This window comes from Sciurus carolinensis, unplaced genomic scaffold, assembly GCF_902686445.1.
Source record: "Sciurus carolinensis unplaced genomic scaffold, mSciCar1.2, whole genome shotgun sequence".
NCBI classification, from domain to species: Eukaryota; Metazoa; Chordata; class Mammalia; order Rodentia; family Sciuridae; genus Sciurus; species Sciurus carolinensis.
The window spans coordinates 278630-288848 of record NW_025920276.1 but is presented as its reverse complement, the minus strand read 5'-3'; the positions used below and the strand labels follow the sequence as shown (position 1 = coordinate 288848).

At 37.9% G+C, this 10219-nt stretch overlaps 1 pseudogene; it reads right to left on the bottom strand.

Annotated features, from left to right (window-relative positions):
* Nucleotides 1–8191: 8191 nt before the first annotated feature.
* LOC124975435 (olfactory receptor 4C16-like) lies at nucleotides 8192–9130 on the bottom strand (annotated as a pseudogene).
* Nucleotides 9131–10219: the final 1089 nt, after the last annotated feature.

Below are 10219 nucleotides of genomic sequence, written 5' to 3'. Positions count from 1 at the left end.
GCTGTCAATGCATAACCTTCAGTACTACTCCCTTTTTTTGAGGCCTCATTGTCTTGGGAATTTCTCTTTCTCCATATCTATTACCCTCATTGTACCCTATAAAACCCGGGATTGAAAACTTTACAAGGATAAGTAAGAAAACAAGGTAAGATATTCTAAAATTTTAACAAGTTAAACAGGTTATAAAAAGGTCAAAAATAAACAAGTGAAAGGCAGCCTTGACGTTCGCGGTACGCAACTATCCGGACTAAGAGAAAGGCGGTCCACATTGAAGGTATTAAAGTGAAAGTAGCACGCGAAAGGCGGCTACACCCTGGACTAAGCGGAAAGCGGTCTTTATTAAAGTTAAGGTAAAGTGAAAGCAGTGTGCAGACCGCAACTACAGTTATCATTTAGAAAACTATGGGATCAGAAATGTCTAGACTCCTTATGGAGCAACCCATGCAGGCAATTCTAAAGGCGAATGGGACGCCATTAAAAACTAAAACAGCCCAAACCAAATGCAGAGAGGCCATAAAACAAGGGGAAGAGATTTTGGAGGAAATAAAAGAGGAAAGGTCTAAAGCATCAGAAAGGGCATCAATAAGATCAGAGACAGACAAGGAAAATGAAACTGGGAGTGAGGAACAACTTGTTAGGAAGAGGGAAATCAGTTTAGGGGAGGGTTCCCCATAAGGAGTCTGCCCTACGTTATCCGCCCTTAAGGCCTGCTTCTCTCCAGGACCTCCCAAAGGGGGCTCCAAGTTTCTCCCCAAAGAGCCGTCGCCTAAAGAACCGCCGGCTCCTCCCCATTGCATCTCCTTCCAGAAACTCACAAACTCTAACCTCCCCCCTCCCTGTAGGGCCTTCCCGGTAAATGTTAAAATGTTAGTTTGGGAAGGAATGACTACCGATAACAAATTGGCCTGTGCAGGGATGAAAGGTGGCTCCATGGGAAGGTGGATTGTGGCTACCAAAGATATTGGCACACAGCTTCCGCAAGCGAGTGGGCAGAAGGAGTATAATATAGTAGCCCCAGTCCCCACAAATATTGGGAGATAATTGTTTCACAATTTTCTGCGTCCAAACCTGAATTGATTACTAACCAGGATTAAGGGTTAAAATGCCCTAGGCATCAAGTTTCTGCTGGAATATTTTCTCCCCTTTCAGATCCAAATCTCAGTCAAGGCTTACATTGAAATGTAAATAGAGAAAGCCTGAAGGCTCAGTAGGAGACAGGTCTCAAATCCAAGGAAAAAAAAAAGGTAAAAAAGAGCCTTACCTAAACTCCAGCAAAAGTAAATTTTATGGTGCCTTACTAAAGTAATTAATGGCCATATCATTTTTCCAGGACTCTTGTTTTTTTTTTTAATTATGTTTTTTTTGAGCTCATGATTTTTTTGAACATCTGTTACATTGCAATGGAGATTCACCTATAAAGTTTCAAGGCCTTTGATTTTGTGTTATGTGTATGTTGTGCTGTCTGATGTCATGTTTTGTCTGTATCAAAACTGAGTGCTCCTAAAATTAAAATTTAAAAATGGATCCAAATATTTTTAATTCACATGATTTAAAAAGGTTTGATTTAAATTGGATAAACTAATAGAAGTCTTGAAATGTCTTGAAAATAACTTGCAAGTCTCGAGATGGTCAAACTAATATAATATTGATGTTAATAAAATGTCTAATATCAATTGTTTCTAGGACTTTTCTTCAACAGGAAAGAGACAGCAAATACTGTTCAGGACACTTGTCTGATTTCTTGGTTTTTATAGAATAAGTGAATTAGAGTTAACATGTATGGGATTACTCAAATGTGTTTGTAGAGACATCTGATTAATTTACAAAGTTAAAATGCTAATTGTTAAATAACATCAAGTACTCTTAACTCCTTAAATTCCATGGGGTATCATACTTAAACATTATTGGTGTTTTCATAGCTTGGTAAATAAAAGGGTTTAACTTGCTTTGTGTCATCACTAAACTAAAAACAAGGTTACTAAGAGTTATGTCCTAACAGGTACAATTCTATACACAAAGGGTCCCAAAAGTTTCAACTGTGTTTCAATTAGAGTACTGTAAACAACAAAATATTTAATCTTGTTAAAATAGAGTAATTTATCTAAATTCAGAAATTTCATAAGAGTTGTTTCAGAATGTGAACAAAGAGGTCAACAGATAGGAAAGAGAAAATAAAAGGTTCTAAGTATGGAAATATATTTAGTAAAAGGGAAAAGGAAGTGTTTCTGGGTAAGAAAGAGCTTGTGTGATGAAATAAATGAGGGTCTAAGTAAATGCTAAGAAAGTCTGTGTAAGTAAAGGGCAAATTTCAATAAGTTTGCATGTAACTAAGTTGGTTGTATGTATGTGACACAGTTAAAGCTATTTAAGGTTTTTCCTAAGGTGAAATACTGATGTTCTAATATAAACCAAAGTTTAATCTATATGGTAAAATGACATGGTAAAATAACAAGGATTTCTTAGAAACACTAATTTACTCTTAACTTTGTGCCTATTAAGTTTTATTCTTTAGAACAATTAGTCTTAAAAATAGGGGTTTATACAATTATGGTTAAGCAACTGTTAGAGTATTGTACTACGTTATAGAGTCTAAATTTTTCTTTAAACCAATTTCTCACTAAATTTGAAATAACTCTAACCACAGGTATACCTTATAACCCACAAGGACAAGGTATTGTTGAACTTGTGCACACCTCCCATATGGACAGGCTGTCAACATGCTGGACCAGCTTCTCCTGTTCAACAAGGGTTTTTCTTCACTCCCAATTTTACCTCTCTCAGTGCTAATGATAATTTTACAAATAATGATGTTCATTTAGGCATGAGATGTGTCAATCCTTCTGAGAGCTGGCTACTCTTCACTTCGACCTCAGGATATACTAACTTACAACCTTTCTTTGCTCTCTTAGGAGGATCATTTAGGCTATGTACTTGGAGTTCCCCTAAATGGAGGAGCTCTAAATTCTCTGGCGCTGCATTGAGCTCCCACTGACCAGAAATATTACGTCTCCACCTATGCCAGTTTCTGTTTTTCCCCCTTTTATGTTTCTGCTAACAAACAAAAAAGATGTTTCTCTCAATTGTACTGTTGGAATGCTTCCAGGTTCTCACGGGCAGTCTTAATGTGTATTCCTACCTTCCTACCAGTCCCAGTCTCTGTTACAGATACAGAACTGCCAGTGCTATTATCAAGAAACAGAAGAGATTTTGGCATCACAGCAGCTGTGATCACTGCCATTGCAGCCTCTGCAGCAACAGCATTGACACAACCATACAGACAGCAACAACAATCACTTGGCCGAAAATACAGCTGCAGCCTTACAGACTAAAGAGACCCTAAACCAACATCTAACAGCAGGCATACTCCTTGTAAATCAAAGAGTGGACTTACTACAAGAACAAGTGGATATCTTGCAAGAACTTTTGGGACTGGGATGTGTTTACCCTTTAAGAGCAGTGTGTGTCACCCCTATTGCTTATAATAACCTTAGCTCTGTGGTTATGCTAATTGGTCATCTACGTTTGATACTCAGAGTCAATGCTACCAGGGTTCAAGTTGCATCGGTATCCGAGATGTTCTCTTTGTTAACAGTGGACTGGAACAGTAGCTGTTCTGATTATTATCTGCTTAGGGATATGTTATATGCAGCCAAATCAGAGTTCGCCAAGATGCCCGACGTCATCGACGGGCTATAGTACAGGCTTTGACAGCCATTGAGACAGGCACATCCCCCCAAGTATGGCTAAGCATGCTGGACCAGTAGTCAAAGACGGGTAAGATCTGTGGAAATGCATACCAACCTAAGACAGGGTTCTGACGCCTGGAGGTCAGAATTCCAATGACGGGTAAGGATGTAATTTGCCATGGACAACCTAAGACAGGCATGGTCCCAAGTCATCTTTTCTTTATTTAAAGAATAAGGGGGAGATGTCAGGGGTGGACTCTGAGGGCCCCAGAGCCGCACCCTGGCCTGATCTCTAAGATGGCGCCTGGCAGCTTGCCAGAATAAGCTGTACTCATAAGTAACTCTGATTGGCTGCTGTAGACTGATCCTTGATAGGCTAATATCTCAGAACTCTGATTGACTGCTGTAAACTGATCCTTGATAGGCTAATATCTCAGAACTCTGATTGGCTGCTGTATATGAGGTGATTCTTGTAACTGCCCGGAGACTGATCCTTGATAGGCTAATATCTCAGACTGACTCTGATTGGCTTATGCTTGCTATATAACCCAGACACTTCCTCGAATAAAGGTTGTTGTTTGTTGGTCATTGTTCGTTGGTCGTTGGTCGTTGTTCATTGTTCGTTGTTCGTTGGTCTTTGTCTTTTGGACTTTTTTGTTTGTGTGAAAAAGAAGCGTACGCATTATCATTGCCTCCGCGGGTGGTGGGCGATGATACTTTTGTGCTAATTGTTTACAAAAAAAGGAATGTGTTGTTGACTTGTTTACTATTGTTGTAGCATGATTTCTGACTGATGTATGCCTTGTCCAGTCACCCACCAACTGCCACCATGGACCCTGGACTGCCCTCATGCTAAATACCCTTAGCTATCCATACACCACCTGATGGAGAAAAAGGACTTTGTGTCACTTTGCCCAACTTTGCCCTTTCTCAACAGGAAGCAACTTGAAGATGTCATCACCCATTTTTCTATAGAACTAGAATATAGAAATTGAGAGTGGGGAAATGTAAAAGTGGTCCACCTTATGCTTTGAATATAACCCTTGCTTCTCTCTCACAGCTACTTATTTTTAACAATACATGTTTCTTTCTTATCCTCTCTCCCTACCCCTCCTTCATCTCTGGAGGAACACAATTACCTTTCTTCCCCATCCTAGGCAGAGTTATCTGCATTGAGCACACACCCACCAAAGGAATGAAGTAATTCAGACTTGGGAATGGCACCACAAGATCTCAGAAATGACTGTCTCCCATAGTGACAAGTGAACTACAACTGCAACTGAAAACATGAGAAATAGCCTTCAAATTACCTTTTTTTTTTTTTCCTGTTCCCCTGATAGGCAGATTCACAGCCTCTGGAACAGGAAAGCAGCAGGCCCCCGTGTTTCTCATTTTCTAGAAAAGCAATAAAAATTCTCTTCCCTTTTTTCCAAAGAAAGAAAAGAGAAAGTGAAAGAAAGAGAAAGGAAAGAAGTGAGAGAGAGGCTTGAGAATGGGAGGAGAGCCAAACAGATGCAACATGTTTACTCTGGAGATGAAGTTAGGAGGCCACAAGCTGCAGCCTAGCACTCCCATGCCTCAAAGCACTTAGAACCTGGAAAATCCAAGGAAATGGCTTAGTTCTTTGTACTTCTGGAAGGATGCAACCCTCCTGAGACTTTGATTTTAGTCCAATGAGATCTGTGCAAGACTTCCAGCCCATAGAACAATAGCATAATAAATCCACTGCCTTCATCTCCACATGACATTCTCCCTATGCCCAAATTTGCACTTTTATAATAACACCAGTTATATTATATTAGAACCCACCCTAAGAATTTCATTTTTAATCTATTTATCTATGTAAATACCCTCTCTCTAAATGACGTCACATTCTGAAGTACTGGGGATCAGTGTTTGAACACATCCCTTTTTCTTGGTAAACAGCCAATCTCAAGTCATGAGTGAGTACCTCAATATAAAAAAATTCTTCAATCTCTAGACTTGCATTCAGTCAACCTGTGTTAACACCTTCAAGATCCACTACCATGCTGAAGCTCTCTTCTGGTTAAAACCAGGACATATAGGCTAATTCCTACAATGTTCTTGAATGTGTCACTTTCTCCTAGAGCAAGGTTGTACTTTCCTGTTTGACTTTCCTGAGACTTTTCCTGATACTGTTTGAAAGCAAAAAGGAGCATAAGAGGAAACTTGGAAGGAGAGTAAATACTGTGTGACACATTCTTCCATAAGGCAATAACATTGTCTAGGCAATGGAAGATTATTGTTTCTCCTTTGAGGGAGAAGAACCTACTATTCTTTCATTCAGAGGATGGAAGATACATTATCAGGTCACAGTTCTTACCCTTCCCTGCATTAATGCTTCCACTTTAACTCTCGGATTCTCATTATTCCCTATAAGAGCACTAATTTCAATCAAAATAACTGTTGAAGTTGCACATTCAATCTTCTTTGCATCTTTATTATAAATACTGAACTTGTTTGTAGTACAATAGGTTTGTAGAGGATATGACAGTTAACGTGGGATCTCTGTGTGGAATACAATTCCAAAAGACACTAGATGGGATATATATGGGAAATCACTTAAATTCCATATTCATCATTTTCATATTTTCCTTGTCTTAAGTAAAGAAGTTATAAGGTATAACTCTTAATGGGAATCTCCTATGGTACAAATTCTGCAACAGCACAGCCAAACTGTGACTGATGCTGTACAATGATAAACTAGAGAGATTGATTTCACATTGAAATTGACACAATCTTCAGAGCAGGGATGTGAACCTGTCACTACAGTCCATTGAAGAATCTATAGCGTTTCCATCTCAGACACAGAAATGATGATCATTTTCTCAAGATAAAGAAGGAAGCCCTGGGCACTGAGGAGGAACAAATTATATTTCATACATGTATGATTTTTCAAAAGGAACCCACTAATATGTATAATGATAATGCACCACTAAAAACATTTAAAAATAAAACCACTAAATACATAACAAAAAAAGAAAAAAGAGAAAAAGATATTCTAAAATTTCTGTAACAAATTGGTAATAATCATATAACCTTAATATAATTTAGTAATTTATAAATGGAAATGGACATCTCCAGTAGATAAAAGTATTATGTTTAATGTTCTGTGTGGATAAATATACACATGAAATAAACTGAAATTCAAAGATTTTTAGAGTTCATGTTATTAGAGAATGAAGTGTTAATGAATAGTGATAAAAGGTGATATCTATCTCTGATACAGTAGCATAATTTTCATCTAAATATTTCCTTCTTGCCTGGTAAAGCTACACTTTTGTGTCATACTGATAACTCACTAAATATTTAATAAATGTAATATAACTATTTCTGTTTCAAAGCCTAAAGTTGTTCTCCAGGGTTATCACATTTTGTCTCATATTGCAATATTTTCCTTCTTTAAAATTTTTTGATACTGGGGATCAAACCAGGGGAACTCAATCACTGACCTATATCCTCTTCCTTTTTTAATATTTTATTTAGTGACAGGGTATTGCTGACTGCTTTAAGCCTGGCTATGTTACTGAGGCTGCTTTGAACATGGGATCATCCTGCCTCAGCCTCCTGAGTCACTGGGATTATAGCTGTGGGGCAGTATGACCAATACTAATCTTGTAATATTTCCAAATTTGCTACCATCAGCTCATTGCACTCTTCATTTCTAGCCCTTGTACATATTTCTACTATAATTGGAATGTTATGTGCTACAATTTGCAATTGCCATTTATTATAAATAAACTGTTATGATGATTCAAGAGAAATCTTAATACTCCCCCAAATTTTGAAGGAAGAAATTATGGGCAAATGTAAATTTTACAAAAAGTATCATTACATGACTACAACCCCAACAAAAGAACAGAGCACTCCTAAGATGAAGGACCCTTTCAGAAAGATGAATTTTCTCTCCACGTTCCATCACTGTCTTAGAAGGATCTAGGTAAATACACATAAGAGTTCAGAGTGTGTCCTAAAATTGGAAGGGAGTCTACCCAAAATATATATACTGCCCCTTATGATAGGAAACCTCAATAATTGTTTGAATTTGATACTTTACACTGAGTCAGGAAGAACAAGTAGGTTGATGAGGCCTGATGACACCAAAGCATCTAATGAAAGAAACTCTTTAGGAGAGAAAAAACATGCCAAATTCTGGATCTAAGCTTTGGTTACATAGAAGGGTAACACTATCAGACAACTCCACATTAAAGAGGGCAATGAACACACAGAGCAAAACCATGAGTGATACAAGCTGGTTTAGAAAAGCAGAGAGTGAGCAATCAGCAACATCAGAGACAATGGGTCAAGTGTCTGTACCTCAGGATACCCCTCCCTCTACATGAAACATTAGTTTCTGTGTGTACACTCTCTGCTTTACACAAAGAACTAAATTACAGGAGCTAAAATTTTAGTGTATTAAGCAAAAATAAAAAGATAATATTCTCTGTTTACTTCTTCCAGGTCAATACAAAATACAGTGACATTCATCTGTTGTCATCGAAGATCAATTTCTTGCTCCACAACTTCCTCATGGCATTTTTCACCTCTGCATTCCTCAGTGTGTAAATCAGAGGGCTCAGCAAAGGTGTTCCAATGGTATAAAACACTGCTATCATCTTATCCATGGGGAAGGTGGTTGCAGGTCATGTGTATATAAATATGCAAGGGCCAAAGAACAAGATGACCACAATGATGTGAGAGATGCAGGTGGAGAGGGCCTTTCTCCTCCCTTCTGCACTGTGGTTTCTCAGAGAATGAAAAATGATGATGTAGGAGAACATCAGCACAACAAAACTCACTGTACAAATGACCCCGCTGTTGGACACCAGGAGTAAGTTGGTCACATATGTGTTTGTACAGGCGAGCTTCAACAAGGTTTCCAAGTCACAGAAGTAGTGATCAATTTCACTGGGACCACAGAAAGGCAAAGGCAAGGCAAGAAAAATCTGAACTAGAGAATGTCCACAGGACCCCACCCAGGCCACAGCCACCAACACACTACAGACCTGGCGGCTCATGATGGTCATGTAGTGCAGGGACTTGCAGATGACCACATAGCGGTCAACAGCCATGAGGATGAGAATGAAGATCTCCAGGCAGCCAAAGAAATGGAATGTAAAGACTTGGATTATGCACTCACTGAAAGAAATAGTGGTCTTCTTTGAAAGGGAATCCACAAATGTTCTAGGAGCTATGGAAGTAGAGAAGCAGGTATCAGATAAGGATAAATGGAAAAGGAAGAAGTACATTGGACTGCCGAGTGCCCGACTGGTCTTGATGGTGGTGATAATCAGCAAGTTACCCACCAACATCCCCAAATAGAAAAGCAAAAATATGACAAATACTATTTTCTTCCTAAATGGATCGTGGGTCAACCCAAGTAGTATGAACTCAGTCACATTTTTGAGTTGCAAGATTTCATGAATGAAGAAAAGGGATGAAAGTGAAAGGGTTTATCTGCAAAAATAAAGGAATTAATTAATGATGTTCTATGTGATATTATGAAATATATAAAGCAAAATATGTATTTCACATCAGGGACACTTTTCTTCTTTCCTTCCTTCCTCCCTTCCTCCCTCCCTTCCTTTCTTTCTTTCTTCCTTCCTTCCTTCCTTTCTTTCTTTCTTGTTTTCCTTCCCTACCCTTCCCTTTTATTCTTTCCCTTCCCTTGCTTTCCCTTCCCTTCCCTTCTCTTTCCTCCCTCCCTCCTTTTTCTCTTTCTTTCTTTCTTTCTTTTTATTCTTCTTTCTTTCTTCCTTCCTTTTGTTTTTCCACTAAGCTGCATCCAAAAACTTCTTTTATATTTTGAGACAGGGTCTCATTAACTTGTTGAGGGTCTAACTAAGTTGCTGAGCCTGCCTCAAACTTGTGATCTCCTGTCCAAGCCTCCAGAGTCTCTGGGATTTAGGCATGCACTACCATAGCCAGTTGTCTATGGTTTCCTAATAAGTTGCTTCAACACAATTTTCTCAATTTTAATAATTACTTCATTGATTATGAGTCTCACATATTCTTATATATGTGATGACTTTCTATAATCTTCTTCAAATACAAATGCTGTTTAGCTTTGACATGATTCTGATCAATATTTTGCCAATTCAATTAATGTAAAATTAAAGGGTAGGGATCAATTTAATATTTACTTCATTTTTTTCATTGTCAGTCAACATTAGGATCCATGTTTTACGTATGTACCACTCAATACTTATTAGTTATCTGATTACCTTTGAGTTTCATGACAGAAATATGAAGACACACACCACTGTCACCCTGTAAGTATTTAATTTACATTACATATTTTATATATCATTTGCATATTTATATAAACATTATTGATGAATGGATATTTTCTGCTCTTTGCACTTTTTCTCCAAGGTACTCCAACTGGAAAAGATAAAAGTAAACACAATCTCTAAATAATCTCTCTCCTTATTGTGCCTTAAAATTTTTGCTACTTGATATATACTAAATAACATATATGAAAATTCTTTGATAGTTAGTAATATCTTAAA